Raw genomic sequence first — 15544 nt, forward strand, 5'->3', positions numbered from 1 at the left:
TCCAACAGAGGCAATTATTTTTCTGCCTCCTAAGTGCGTAACAAGAATAGGAAACCTGTGGCCCTGTTGCTGGACTACAACTTGCATCTTCCCTGCCCATCGGCTGTACTGGCTGGGGCTGCTGGGAACGAGTCTGGAGGGCCACAGGTTCCTGTTAAAAACGCACCGTTTCAGATAACCCACCACGACTGTATTGAGGGGGAAATGGGATTCCGCATTGGCCCTTGGTTGGTTCCCCCTCCTTCCATCCGTGTATCATCCATCCTTTTCTATAGCGATGGGAAAGAAACAAGACCTGCTCTGCTGCAGGCACCTTCACTGCACTCTTTTCTGCACCTGCTAGAAACATTCCGGTTTAGACAAGCCCACCCAGATGCTTATTTTAATCCGTTTCAGTATTTTAATTTGTGTGTTTCAAAGTATGGTTGTGTTTGGCCCCCCTTTAATTTTCTTGTTTTAACTTTTTGTAAAGCGGTTAAACCCCCCCCCCCAAACCAAGCGGTGTATAAATCTTATGAAATAAATATAAATGAATAAATGTGCGGGGGTGGGGAGACTCCGCTTCTGCCCTCATCCCTCCACTGCGTTTCCTCGGCTCCGTATTTGTTACGGGCCAAGAGAGGGCGCCAGAGGAGAAGAAATGGCGACGTCCAAAGCGCGGCGAAAACAAGGCAGGCGGCGGCCGCGCTGCGCTTCCCGCCGCGCAACCAGCCACCCGCAGGATGCGGCGGACTTGGGCGCCGCAGACGCTTCCTCGGCTGCTAAAGTTGGGGCTTTCCTGCTGCTGTGCCGCCCACTCGGCCTCTCCCGCTTCTCTGGAACCCTATGGAAACCCACCTCGGGAAGTCTTCTCCCCTGGCGAAAGTCCAAAAGCCCGTGACCTCTCGGGGATTGCGGGCATTGGGAAGGAGGGCGAGTCGGAGGCCCGATCCGAACCTTGGGATCCGCCTGGCGACCGCGCAGTCTGCAGCTTCAGCGGGGAGGGAACGCGGAGGACTCCGCATGTGCTTAGGGCACCAGCAAAGCAGAGGCGCCGGAAAAGGAGAGGTTCTTTCCTCATTTTTCTGTTCTCTTTTTATTACTTAATCTCCACCTAAAGCAGGGGCCGTGCCTCCTTGCCACGGCAAATCAAAATAAGGCCTCATTGACCCAGCTTTGATGGACTTGTGCAGAATTTGGCAATCAGAAAATCGAGAAAGGAGCTGTTTTAATTTCAGCATACAAGAAAGTTTTGTGTCATTTTGAGATATATACAGTGCTTTTTTTCCTAAAAAAAATATTTAGGGGTACTCTCATTTTGACTCAAGAAAAATCACCATTTTATTGTTCAGATCCGGGAAAATAAATACAGTAAATGGACAAAAGTACAAAGATTAACAAAATGATTAGGTGTATGCATACCCCTGTGTCCCCCCCAGAAAAAACCCACTGGAGATATATAATTTAGCATTGTTTTTATTTTGAATTACATAGGGAGAACCATAATTTTCTCAGTGTTTAGAGCCTCTAAAGGTCTCAATCCAGCTCTGCTCCCGACTCAAAGAGATCCAATAGGCGAGGCGCCCTAGGAAGTAACCAACACAAGCATTTAAAACCAGGAGCTAGACCTTGCCCCACCATATAGTTGTTGGTTCATAGGAGCACCTCATCATTTCAGGCCTCCTGACTAGCTGCCTCTACCCACTGAGGCCTCCTACCCTTATGGGCCAAAAGCACTGTCCCAGTGCAGCTCTCTCATTCGTTTTCTCTGCCCGCTCTCTGTGGCTTGTAATGCAAGCCAGAACTGGGCCTCCTTCATTCCTGGCTTTCATTCTGGGGTCTCCTGATTTCTGTTGGAAGCTGCCCAGAGTGGATGGGGCAACCCAGTCAGATGCCCTGGTACAAGTAATAAATAATAATAATAATAATAATTCCATTTCTGAATTGACTCATGGCTCACAAACAGTCGTCAATTACATCACTTCTGGGCACCACTGGGCACAGTGCAAGTCTGACAGGAATTTCCTGAATAGATAACCGGACACCACTTTTGGCCACAGATCCCTCACAGATGCTACATGATTATCATCCTCTTGTGTGTGGGGGGGGGGATAAGCATTATCATTCTGTGAGCAGGAGAGCTAGATACCACTGGGTTAATGGGTGGTTGATGCTTTCATATCTACTGGGGTAGCTGGTTTGGTGCCCAAGTGTTGTTGGACAACAGAGCACATCACCCCTGACCACTGGCCATGCAGCCTGGGGCTGAACATCTGGAGGGCACCATGTTGGCTACCCCTGAACTATAGATGAAGCTGTCAACCACCAGTTGACCCAGTAGTATCTAGCCCTCTTAACCCTTGTTATTTTCACAGGCAGAGGGAGATTGTACAGCAAACTCCATAAAGGAGTATGAGCTACCACAAGCTCCAAAGATAGTATCCTAATGTCTTCACAGCCCTGGTTATTCTGAGGACTTCCTTTTCTACAACAGTCATCTTCTGCCACGACAGCTTTCTGCTCATGTATAAAAGCCTGAGAGAGAACAGTGTCGTCACCACCAGTGCTACTCTAAAGGCATCAATCTGTCTGAAGGCTAAAGCAACAGGCAAGACCAGGGATGTGGAACATTGGTTCAACGTACAAATACATGCAGAGAGTAAAGAAGTACTCCCAGCTGCTCACAAGTTGCTATTCAAATTATGTGGGTTGGTGGGTCCCGTCCCCCCTTTGGATAAGGTTGTAAGCAATGTGGACACAGAGATAAACCTGGGAATAAATGGACCACCATAACTCAGAAATTCTGTTGTACTCCTTTTTACTCTTCTCAGAGCCTTGGGCATAAGATGCTGAAAAGTAGCTCCGTGAACACCAAATGTCATTCATATACAGTACTGGCTGCAAGGAGGTTTCCTTGTCTTCAAAGAACTTGGTAAGCGGAAACTGCCAATAAACCTTAGTAAGATCAAGGGTAGATAAATATCTGGGTTGCCCAACCTCTCCAAAACCACATTAACCTGTGGCACGGAATACGTGTCGAATGTAGAAACAGGATTAATTTTTCCTAAAATCAATACAAAAATGAACATTCTCATTCAGCTTAGGTACTAACAAGGGTTGACATTGCCAAGGACTCTGGGATTCTTCAATTATCTCAAAGTGCAACATTGCTTCAACTTCTTGGTGTATCCCCTCCCGCCACAACTGTTGAGGCCGGGGACATGACAGATGCATTACTACTGCCCTTGTGGTAGATTCTATGTAGTGGGTAATCAGGGGCATGATGTTGAGTTGCAAGTATGGGCTTCCTTTGGCAGCTGCTGCAGTTTTACCAAGATGCTCTTCCTGTGACTTGAGTGTTCACTCAACTGTCCCTGGCACTCAATAAACCAAGCTGTGCATCTTTTGGGAGCACCCTGAGAAATTACACCTCCTTTCTCCATGAGTGATCTGGGCTCACCTCCCTGACTCCATAGACACTGAACAGAGCCAACAGCTAAGAAAAATGCAGAAAAAGCATGTGTCCTACAAGAAAGTAGAACTTCATCTCTGAATCCCAGCATCTTTTCAGGCTATCAGGATTTTTGACCTAGTTTGTAGTGGGCCGTATTACCACTTCCTACAGGCTCATGGGAGAGAAACACATTGTTCAGATGTCTTGGTCAGCCAGCTATCCCTTTTGAGGTCTCCCAAATGGGCTGTAAGCTCTAACATCCTCCTTTTTGTTGGCTCTCTCTGGTTTTTAATGGCACTCCTTAACTCTGCCTTCCCTAATGTGATGCCCTCCAGATGGTTTCGGCTACAACTCCCATCAACCCCAACTAGCATGGACAATGCTCAGCGATGTTGGGAACTGTTGTAGTCTAAATCACCTGCAAGGCACTGGGGAATGCAGTCCTAACTGTTGGCTGGAAAAAGGCCCAACTCTGTCTTTTTGTCTTTTTCCCGAGGCTCTATTTTCTGCCTTTTGATTGGACTATCCCAGCACCAGCAACTCCTATGTCACTATCAAAGCAAATAGGGGGGAGGGAGCAATGGCAGGGCCCAGTAAAGTCAAGCCAACGCCTTGTTCACATTATTTTATTTGTTTTTCTATTTCATTTAAATGTTTATGGAAGGCACTTTTTTTAAAAAAAATACAGCAAAGTGGCATACAACATACAAAATTTACAGTAAGAGCAATAAAAATAGCAATAAATAAATAAATAAATAAATAAATGCTGTGGTGGTAGCAAATAACTTGGATGAAGGGCTATTTCGGGGTGTAAATTGTGGGGGAGCCTTCTCCCCAGTGTGCAGATGGGGATGAGCAGGGACAAACTCCCACACCCACATCCCTGGATTCCTTCATGGCCCCTACTCCCTGGAGGGAGACCATGACAGGAACATTGCTAGTTAATAACTAGTTAATAATAAATAACAGGAAATGGTGATACAATGTGTTTTCAACTTCTTCAATCAGATTCTTCAAAGGTCTTCCACTGACTGAATTTGGAGAGTTGCGTAAGCGTGCATGCATATGTATGTATAAGCATTGCTCACACAAGTGCGCTCATAGGGATGCAAATGCTGTGCTCTGCAGAGAGGCAAGATAAGTCTTCCGTCTTTCCTTGTTAACAGATGCCCTACAAGGTGCACATGCTTATTTATTGCGCATTTAATAAACATTATTTGTGCACCATGATCACCAACACAGTGGTGATACTAGGGCATTCAAGGGTCATGCATCTGGCTATTTTTTTAAAAAATACCACCACCTGAATTTATTATACATATATTCTGCTCATACACTGAACTCCCCAAAGGCTCACATTCAGATTACCATTCAGGCCACACCTGTTTAGCTTCCGTACCACGACAGCTTCTGATGTTCCCAGACCATTTGCTGTGTTTGGCCCACGTCTGGCTACACAAATACAAAAACACAGTGAAGGAAGTAAAAAAGAAAGCGACGAATGGTAGATCAGAATAGTGTTCTTCTCCCCAAAAAGAAAGAATAGTTGAATTTGCCATGCATCTCTACAGCGATGACCAAAAATGTATCAAGTGGGAGCAGGGAGTTTTTTTCTTTTAGTTGCAGCGCAGACATGCCCTGAATCTACTTTCTTGTAGTTAATTAAAACTCATTGCTTCTCCTGGTGAACCTCCTCTATCTCCTCCTTTGCCTGCCACATTCTTTTCATAATTCAAAAGCTGCCAACCATCTCTGCTTAATTTTCTATTCTCTCTAGGCTCAGCATACTTTTCTCTATATGATGTGTCCTCTAGGTCTTCTCACCATTATCTTCATAGTTCTGTTCTAAATCCTTTCTAGTTTGGTGACTTGAATTGTAGCTCCTAAAACTGAACACAACACGACCTCCTTGTAGACGAGATTGCAGGGTGGACTGTCTTGATATAATACCTCTCTTGATATCTTCCGTCCAATGCAACCTGTATAATAATGCACAGATCCATCTTATGCATTTTGACTCTTTCTTCTGTGTAATATCCTACATTTATCACTGTCTGCACTTTATTAAAATATATTTTAGCACCATGTCATCTGGAAAAAAACACCAGAACCCGTGGAAATCACACAGTATTCTCCAACATCATGTCCTAGGATTGATTTTGCAGTGACTCAGAAATTTCCCTATTGAGTCATTACCCAGACTTACTGATGTGATTGTACTGCTGTAGGATTGGGGGGTCAGTCTGGATGATATCTGTGGGGCCCTTCCAGGCTTCTGATCTTGTATCTGTGAGTTAAGAATGTAGAAGGACCGGTCACACCTGTCTCTTTGTGAGATAATGGCCTTAGCTGGCTAGTTAAGCATGGCCATTTACATGTCCAAAGAGTGAGCCCTGTTGTCATAGAGACAAACGGGTGAGATTTTTCTGACTTCACCTGGCTGGCTGGAGAACCATAGGCCAAGCAGGGCCGTGTAAATGTGAGCTTTAGTCGATGCTGGAAGCTGGATACACAGAGGCTTGTCTTGCTCTGTTCTGGGCCCTATCTACGACTCGAGGTTCTCCCCAGAAACTATGTAAAACTTTTTCTCCCCACTTCCTGCAGTCCAAAGCCTGCTCAAGCTTCCCTGTGGCTGCTATTTACATTTTAAATACATTAACTGCATCCCTGCGATTCAACATTGTATTTCATTTAGCGCCCAGTGCTCTTTATACATCTTGCTTGGAATTATGATTTCTGGTGTAGAGGATGGGCTGCGAAAGTAAGCTGCTCCTTCCTTCCCTGCCCACCCCCACCCCGCCAAATACCTCCTTGTACTTCCATGCAGTGATCAATATGCAATCTATACCCATCACAGGCCATCCCTTGCAGCATAGCAGCTCAATAAAAACAAACTCAGGCCTGGCCAAGCACTACTGCAATTGTTAGACAAAATAACCTGTTCTTTGATCCATCTTATAAAGCTTTGAAACAGTCCCCCCCCCCCACACACACGCACAAAAGAAAGAAATGCATAGAATGCAAAACTGCAGCAGGCAAGGACATGAAAAGCTCAGTAGACAAATATTTTAGCCAAAAGCAATAAACTGGTGAAGAGTAGATTTCCATTAATGACCCCAAAGAAACACACACACACACACACACACACACACAGATAAAATATATGTCTCTGGCATCCAAGTTGCACATTTCCATGTTTCCATGTTGAAGATCATTATAGTGCTGCACTGAAGATTCACCCCATGAATCTTTCTGGCACGTAAGGATGGTTTAAATCTTGCCCGAACACCTCCTTGACATCTCTAAGTATTTTCATGCCCGTTTGCAGTCAGATCTGCTGCTGATTTGGTGCCGCTGCCCCCCACCCCAGTTAGGGCTCCTTTCTAATTTATGATATGTCCCCAGACAATCAAGAGAGCCGGTAGCGAACATATTGGCATAATGGCACCATTCAGTCAATCAGAACTAGCTACATGACAATGTCATGGAGGGCAAATGGCGCTGACGGAGAGTGAGGGGCAAGGCAGACTCAAGGAAGCCAGCTTAAATGACATGGGGGTAAATTAGGGTAAGGTAATTTACCCCTGTCCAGAACTCTGTTCAGAAACAGGGCTACTGCTGGCTGAGGTAGCCCAAGCCTGGCAGAGAGAAAACAAACTTTTCAAATAGGGTTTGACTTATCCTTTTTGCCAGTATAACTTCTGCCCAGTTACTAGTTCACTTGCCGCTGCCCCATCATCTGTGGTTCTCTAGGTGGTCACTGGGAGGCCCAATAGACTATGATGCCCTTGACTTCAGACCGAGGAAACAGCCACTATAAGGAAGCACAGGGGGGTTGCTGGAAAAGGCATTAGCCCTCCCTGGGCACCCCTGGGTGTACCCTCTCAGCACAGGGCACCTTCGGGAAATGTCCACTCCCCTTAACTCTGAGGGATACTTACCCATGTAGTGATGAGTCTTTCCTCATTCCTGCCCTGGTTCATTGGGTGCAGTGACAGGGGTGGTAAACAGGGAAAGTTTAAGTAACAATGAGGGGTGGGCAGCACAACAGAGAGCCACTGTTTTTGGAGCTAGCCCCATCTTGAGCATAATGTTTAGAATCATAGAGTTGGAAGGGACCACAAGAATCATCTCATCCAACCCCCTGTAATTCAGGAATCTGGGCCCAAACCCATGACTCTGAAATTTAAGAGTTTGATGCTCTACCAACTGAGCTATAGAAAACTTCCAGCCCCAGGTGCTGGTGTTTCTGTTTATCCTGAATGCTTCTTTGGGTCCCAGGTATGATCTAACAGCATGTGGGGCCATCACCTACCTGAAACTAAGCAGGTCTTTGTTTGGCCAGCGACTGGATAGGAGACCTCCTATAAACTACAGGTGAGCCCCTTTGGATTCTGTGATGCAGGGCAGCCAGAGTATAAATGGAAGAAAATAAATAAAAATGACTACATAAATGAGTGGACCACATACTGCCTGACACTTTTGTCAAAAATCAGTGCTGAATAAGCTGTATATCAATATCTCCAAATTTGCAGACATTTTGTGTACCGGCACAGTAGTAGCAAAATTACTATTTGTATTTTTACATATATTTTAAAGACATTTTTAATATCAGTCTTTGTTCTTCCAAACTATCTTCGGTTAGGTTTTTACCTAGCAGATTGTGAGGCCTTTGAAGGTTTCTAGGGACTCTTTGCTTACAGGAGTTTTTAAAACGACAGGTATTGCACATATATATACATGCAGTTTTATTTTTAAATTGGCTTTTATCCCATAATTTGCATTATACTATTTTAACCCACATATTAGAGAGCTTAGATACTGGCTACCTGAAGAGCTTGAGACCATTACAAGCACCGAGAAACTACAGAGTTGTTATTACAGCTGTTACTGCATTTGTTGAATTATACACCACAATGCGAAGGATTTGTTCAGACAGCTGAGGTTCATTTATAGCTTGGCCCCGAATGAAGATTCTGTGGAAACGGGACCACTGACCCAGCTACCACCAGCCATATTAAATTAAGTCTTCACTGAATTCCTGGATTTCCAGAGCTTTTTTATCTTTGACAGTGCATCATATAAAGCATGGCTTTTTACGTGACATTTTGTGACAGCAATACGGTTATTTAATTTATTTTTTTCAGCAATTTGGGGCATAAGTTCCTTGCATATTGTATAGATTTATTATACGTAATAAATATTGACCTTTCCCATTTGGAACTGTACTTGAGACACAGTTTCCACTGGCTTGTTGTCTCTGATGTCACTCGCCTTTTGGGTTGCAGTTCATGATGCAGACCAGCCTCTTTTTCATTTCTTTCCTTTCCGCCTTGAGTGCTCTCAGTGGCCTTCTAAGCACAGCCTGTTCCTGCTACATGCAGCCTCTTGAGGCTCCTGAGCCCTTCAAGCCAATCCTGCTTCTTAGCCACTGACAGGAACTATAAACACAGAGGCAGGGATAAGAACATTTTGCAAGAACTGTGCTAAAGGCTCTCACCTGCATATCTACCTGAAATATACTCAGAGTCGCAAAGTGATTTCATGCTCTTTATTCAGCTCATAGTGGTGAGGAGGAATGAATAATTGTCCCCTCACAGTATCTGCTTTATATACATTATTTACACAATGGGCTGCACATGATTGGCTAATTCTGGAATTCTACTGTAAGCCAATCAGGTTGTGGATTCACTTCTATCTGGAGCAGGATTGGGTGGTTCCTGCCAACCAATCATACTGCTGCATTGTTCTAGGACCAATCAGACTGCTGCATTCTGAATCCTATTGTTCTAGGACCAATCAGACTGCTGCCTTTTGGATCCTATTGTTCTAGGACCAATCAGACTGCTACAGTTTGGATCCTATTCAACTCAGTACATAACACCCCTCCCCTCTAAGTTCCAGTCCTGCCCGGGAGGTCGCATTCATAGTCCTCAAGGTATGCCGGCGGCCTACGTGTGCGTTGTGGCCTGGGGTGTTCCCTGGTCCGGGCTCCGGGTTCTGGCTCGTGTTCCAAGGATGCTGGCTGTGATGCGGCTGTTTGGTCTGGTGCAACCGGCTCGCTCAGTCGTGGTTCTGGTTCCGGTGTCCTTTCGGCCTCACGGGTCCTCTCTGTATTTACTGATTCTGCCTCTCCTGCTGGCCCCTCCTGCTCTATGGGCCTCACTGCCCCGCTGTTCCCTTGGGACTCCTCTGACCTGTCCTCCTCCTGGTTTTCTCCCGGGAATCGTCGCCGTATCTGGTCGCAGTGGCGGCGCCAGCATTGCCCCCCATCCGTTAGCACCTCGTACGACACGGGGCCAGTGACCCTGGTGATTGTGGCGGGTACCCATGCTGGGCCTGCCCCAAAATTCTTTGCGTACACTGGGTCCTGGGCCTCGAAGGTCCGGGGGTTCCTGCCTTCCCCCACCACTATCTCATCCTGAGCTCTATCGGGGTGAAGGCGGTCCAATCTGATTGCAAGGCGCCGACCCATTAGTAGTTCAGCGGGGCTCCGGCCAGTCGTTGAGCTGGGGGTGCTGTGCTGTGCTAGAAGGAATGTGGCAAGGCGGTACTCCCAGTCCCCTTGCGTCATGCGGCGAAGGGTGTCCTTGGTGGTCCGCACCATGCGTTCTGCTTGGCCATTGGTGGCAGGGTGGAACGGCGCCGAACGGATGTGGCGGATGGCGTTCTGCGCTGTGAAGGTTTGGAATTCTCCTGACGTAAATGCAGTCCCGTTGTCTGAGACGAGAGTGTCAGGGAGCCCGTGGGTTGCAAACAGCCTGCGTAGTACCCGGATGGCTGCGGACGTGGAAGTGGACGGTACCAGTGCGACTTCCAGCCATTTGGTGTAGGAGTCCACCACTATGAAGAATGTTTTCCCCTGAAAGGGGCCAGCGAAATCCACATGCAGGCGTGACCATGGTGCTCGGGCGGACTCCCAGGACTGGACTGGGGCCCTTGGGGGATCTGGGCGGGATTCTTGGCAGGCCTGGCAGTGTTTGACCCAGGCCTCTATCTCTCCATCGATCCCCGGCCACCACACATAACTCCTGGCAAGGGCCTTCATTCTTACTACCCCTGGATGTGTCTCGTGTAGGGCTGTGAGGACCCTTTTGCAGAGGGGCTGGGGAACAACGACTCTGCTTCCCCATAACAGGCACCCCTTGTGGGCCGACAGTTCATGTTTGCGGGTTGTGTAGCCGGCGAATTCTGGCCCGGGGCTGCTGCTGGGCCATCCCCTCCACACCCAGTCCAGGACCCGGGAGATGACCCTATCTTTCTTGGAATGGTGTGCAACTTCTTGTGCCTGAATGGGGCGGTCGGGAAGCAGCTCCAGGCTCATAACCTCTTGTGCAGGTGCTGGGTCAGGGCCTGTTTCCGGTAGTGGTAGCCTGCTGAGGGCGTCCGCATGGCCCATCGCCTTCCCAGGTCGGTGAATCAGTGCATACTGGTAGCTGGCAAGGAAAATTGACCACCTGAGGACGCGAGGAGACAGCACTTGGGGGGTCTGCTTTTCGGGGGCAAACAAGCCAAGCAACGGCTTGTGGTCAGTCACCACGGTGAAGGGCCGCCCGTACAAGAAATCATGGAATTTTTTTACTCCCTTTACGATTGCCAGACCCTCCTTGTCGATTTGCGAGTAGTTCCGCTCGGTTGTGTTGAGTGTCTGGGAAAAGTACGCCACCGGTACCTCTCTTCCATCCGGGAGTTGGTGCCCCAGGACAGCTCCAATGCCATAGGGTGAGGCGTCGCATGCTAGCACCACCGGCAGCCTCTCGTCGAAGTGTGCCAAGACCGAGTTTGAGACAAGCAAGTCCTTGACTGCCTGGAATGCGGCCTCCTGGCGCTGGCCCCACACCCAAGGGGCCCGCTTGTCCAGGAGTCTGTGTAGGGGCTCCGCTACCGCCGCCTTGTGGGGAAGGAAGGAATGGTAAAAGTTCAATAGCCCCAAGAAGGCCTGAAGTTCAGTCTTGCTCTTGGGCGCTGGGGCATCACAAATGGCCCGTACCTTGTCCCCAGTCGGGTGGACCCCTTCTGCGTCCACCATAAATCCCAGAAAGTCCACCTGAGGCACTCCTAGTAGACATTTTTCCCGCTTCACCTTGAGACCCGCCGTCTGGAAACGGTGCAGAACGGTGCGGAGGCGGTCCTCAAACTCCTCTGGTGTGGGGCCGGCAATCAACACATCATCGAAGAAGGGGGTGACGCCAGGAATCCCTTTAAGGAGAGAGTCCATTATATTCTGGAATATGCCTGGTGCCACGCTGACACCGAATTGCAGCCGCTTTACCCTGAACGCTCCTCTGTGCGTCACAATCGTCTGTGCCTCTGCTGTGGCCTCATCTACTGGCAGCTGTTGATATGCTTGGGCCAAGTCCAGCTTGCCAAAAATTTTCGACCCAGCCAGGGTGGCAAGGACATGGCTGACCACTGGCACTGGGTATGCGTGGGCCGTGAGGGCCTTGTTTATGGTACATTTGTAGTCTGCGCAGATGCGGACCGAACCATTAGGCTTGACGGGTGTGACGATTGGGGTTTCCCAGGGAGCATTAGGCACCGGCTCCAGCACTCCTTGCTCTACGAGTCGGTCCAATTCCTCGTCTATACGGGGTTTCAAGGCGAACGGGACCCGGCGGGCCTTGAGCCTGACCGGTCGTACTGCGGGGTCAAGCTGTAGCGCAATGGGGGGGCCCGTATACTGTCCCAATTTCCCATCGAAAACCCCTGGAAATTCCTTGCATATGGCGTCCACGTCCACTTGTAAGCTAGTGTGGTTCACCCCGGTGACAGCTAGCCCCAGTGGTCCAAACCATGCCAATCCCAGTAAGCTAATGTAGGGGCCCTTGACCACAAGCAAGTCCAGTTGCCGCGTCCGCCCTCGGTATTGCACCCTGAAGGTCCCCACCCCCATTGTGGGGACCTTACGTTTCTGGAAGTCCCGGAGGGTGAATGGGGCCGGCCTGAGTTTGGGACCCCCAGTGGGACACAGTTTCCTTAAGGTCCTTGCCGAGATTATGGATAGAGTTGAACCCGTGTCAAGCTCCATGCGGCATGGGGCCCCCTCTATCTGTACCTCTACATAAATTTTCTCTACGTTGGGGTGGGGCAACTGGTATACCTGGAAGTCTGTGAGCTCCGTCGAGTTGCCTTGGTGCGTTGGGCCCCGGGACCTGGGGCTCTTGGATTGGTCATCTGATGCCTGGTGTCGGGTGGGCCGAGCCCGACACACCCGGGCGATGTGTCCCGATTTTCTGCACTGCCTGCACTCTGCGTTGCGGAAACGGCAGGTCCTCCTCTCGTGACTCTCCCCGCAGCTTGCGCAGTTCCCTCCTTCTCGTCGAGGCAGCTGTGGTCTGTGCGCTGCTTGAGTGCGCTGCTGTACTCGGTGCACCTCCTCCCTGTCGGATCCTGAGTCGTCGGTGAGGTCTTCATGGTGGACCCTCGGTTGGGATGGCAGGCTCGGCCGTGCCTCTTGGGTCGACCTCTCGGCAGCTTCTGTTGCCAGGGCCTCCTCCAGAGCGACCTGGAACGTTAGGTCCTTCTTAGCGTAGAGGCGTCGTTGCAGCTTCTCATCCTTCAGGCCACCGACGAGGCGGTCACGAAGCATGTTCTCCAGCTCTGAGAAGTTGCAGAACCGGGCGGCTTGGCGGAGAGAGGTCACAAACCCAGTTATGGTTTCCCCAGGGGCTTGCCGCTTTGCGTAGAAGGCATTTCGACGAGCCACCACTGAGGGCTGCGGCGAAAAGTGCCCCTTCAGCTGTTCCATTATTGTTTTGTATGGAACAGTAGCGACGTCTTCAGGCGCAAGGAGAGCCCGGGCGATTTCAAACGTCTCCTCTCCGCAGACGCTGAAGAATATCGCCCTCTTCTTGGCGTCTTCTTCGTCGGTGACCCCTTTGGCTTCTAGGAGGAAGGTGAAACGGGAGGCGTACGCTTCCCAGTCTCCAGATGCTGGGTTGAATGGCGAGAAGCTGCTGTTGGCTGCCATTCTGAGTTCCTTGTGCCCCGGAGCTGAAGCCTGGATACACGGTGCGAGGCAGCGGTGCGGCAGTTGGCGGTGCTGCGGTGCTGTGTGTGGCAGTCAGCTCAGCGGGATCCCACCTTCGTCGCCAGTGAAATATACTCAGAGTCGCAAAGTGATTTCATGCTCTTTATTCAGCTCATAGTGGTGAGGAGGAATGAATAATTGTCCCCTCACAGTATCTGCTTTATATACATTATTTACACAATGGGCTGCACATGATTGGCTAATTCTGGAATTCTACTGTAAGCCAATCAGGTTGTGGATTCACTTCTATCTGGAGCAGGATTGGGTGGTTCCTGCCAACCAATCATACTGCTGCATTGTTCTAGGACCAATCAGACTGCTGCATTCTGAATCCTATTGTTCTAGGACCAATCAGACTGCTGCCTTTTGGATCCTATTGTTCTAGGACCAATCAGACTGCTACAGTTTGGATCCTATTCAACTCAGTACATAACACTACCAATTGCAGCCTGGCTGAGGTTTGACTGCTTGCACTCTTGGTCAAGTAACAGGGAGCTTGTGCCACGTGGATGGGAGAGATTTTGCTTTGTGTGGCACCAGGAATCAAAAATACTTTTTCTTTTCTTTTCAAATCGCTGAGGCATCAGTAGGAAGTGTCTTTGCTCGGGTATGTGGAAATTCTTGAGCATATGGAAGATCTGCTTACAGGCATGCAGCCCCCCCTTATAATGGCACCAGCATGAGGGCCAAACTACGCATTATATCTAAAGAAAGCAGTTGCTTGGAGCAGTAAAGCAGTGGGGGGGGGGGGAAGGATGCCCATCACTCCCACCCTTTACTCTTCTGCAGAAGCCTCCCAACAACCAGTTTTCCTTCAATGAAATTCCAGTCCAGGTAATTCCTGGCATCCTTGGGCAACCAATAGGGCCCTGGGGACTTTTTTAAAAAGGTGGGCAGCATAGCTGATGCTTGCCCTGACCCCCTCCCCACCCACCACACAAAAAACAGTCTGACCTGGCAATCCTAGCAGAAGCAGGTGACTTCATCGAGCCATGTTTACATTTTCTACAAGGCATTCTGGGAAATTTGAAGCGGGGTTAGACTGCGTTACCCTGTGCTGCCACCACAGGGAGGTAAGGCTGATAGGCCCCACTGAGGAAGGGGTCCACAACAGGACACTTTGTCCAGGGTATGTTTACATACCCTCCAACATTCCTCATATGAAAAAAGGGACATTTCTGACTCCTCCCCTCAACCTTCATTGTCTTCCACCCCACCCCCTGGCAAAGCATTTCCACCACCACTACACTAACAGAGTGCACTAATAATAATAATAATAATAATAATAATAATAATAATTTATTATTTATACCCTGCCCATCTGGCTGGGTTTCCCCAGCCACTCTGGGCGGCTTCCAACAGAATATTAAAATACAATAATCTATTAAACATTAAAAGCTTCCCTAAACAGGGCTGCCTTCAGATGTCTTCTAAAAGTCTGGTAGTTGTTGTTCTCTTTGACATCTGGTGGGAGGGCGTTCCACAGGAAGGGTGTCACTACTGAGAAGGCCCTCTGCCTGGTTCCCTGTAACTTGGTTTCTCGCAGCGAGGGAATGGCCAGAAGGCCCTCGGCGCTGGACCTCAGTGTCCGGGAAGAATGATGGGGGTGGAGATGCTCCTTCAGGTATTCTTTGGTAGGTTTGCAAAAAGAAAAACACATACCAATAAATAAATTTTAGAAAGGGGCAAGATTAGACATGGATGCACAAAGCATTTTTTTCATTTAAAAAATCAAGTCTCCTTGCACTGTGCTTTGCTCCCCCTTTCTTCCTGCCTGGGGTGGCCCTGCGCTCTGCCTGCACCTCAGAGCTGGCACAACACTGACAGCCATGGAGAGGCAATGCAGCCTCTTGCAGCAATCCCTTGTAGCTGCCACTGCTGTCGCTCAGGGTAAGTGCCAGCTCCTGCTCCTCTCTGAGGTCGGCGGTGGCGGCACTGGTGGGGGAAAATAGGGGCATTCCGGGATCAAATCAGAAGCCGAAGTAGCTTTTGTAATTCCAGGATTGCCCCTGGAAAATAGGGACGCTTGGAGGGTATTTGTTTATCCTTGCAAACACATGCCTACAACCCTATGCAAGGAA

At 49.0% G+C, this 15544-nt stretch overlaps 1 long non-coding RNA gene across 1 annotated transcript in view; it reads left to right on the top strand.

Annotated features, from left to right (window-relative positions):
• Positions 1-1054: 1054 nt before the first annotated feature.
• Positions 1055-15544, top strand: part of LOC308475388 — a 33444-nt gene continuing 18954 nt past the window's right edge. The window contains exon 1 of the long non-coding RNA XR_013985131.1: positions 1055-2911. This is a non-coding gene — a long non-coding RNA (uncharacterized lncRNA). The remainder of the gene's footprint in view (positions 2912-15544) is intronic.

This window comes from Podarcis pityusensis (genome assembly GCF_964106645.2).
Source record: "Podarcis pityusensis genome assembly, chromosome: 1".
Taxonomy (NCBI): Eukaryota; Metazoa; Chordata; class Lepidosauria; order Squamata; family Lacertidae; genus Podarcis; species Podarcis pityusensis.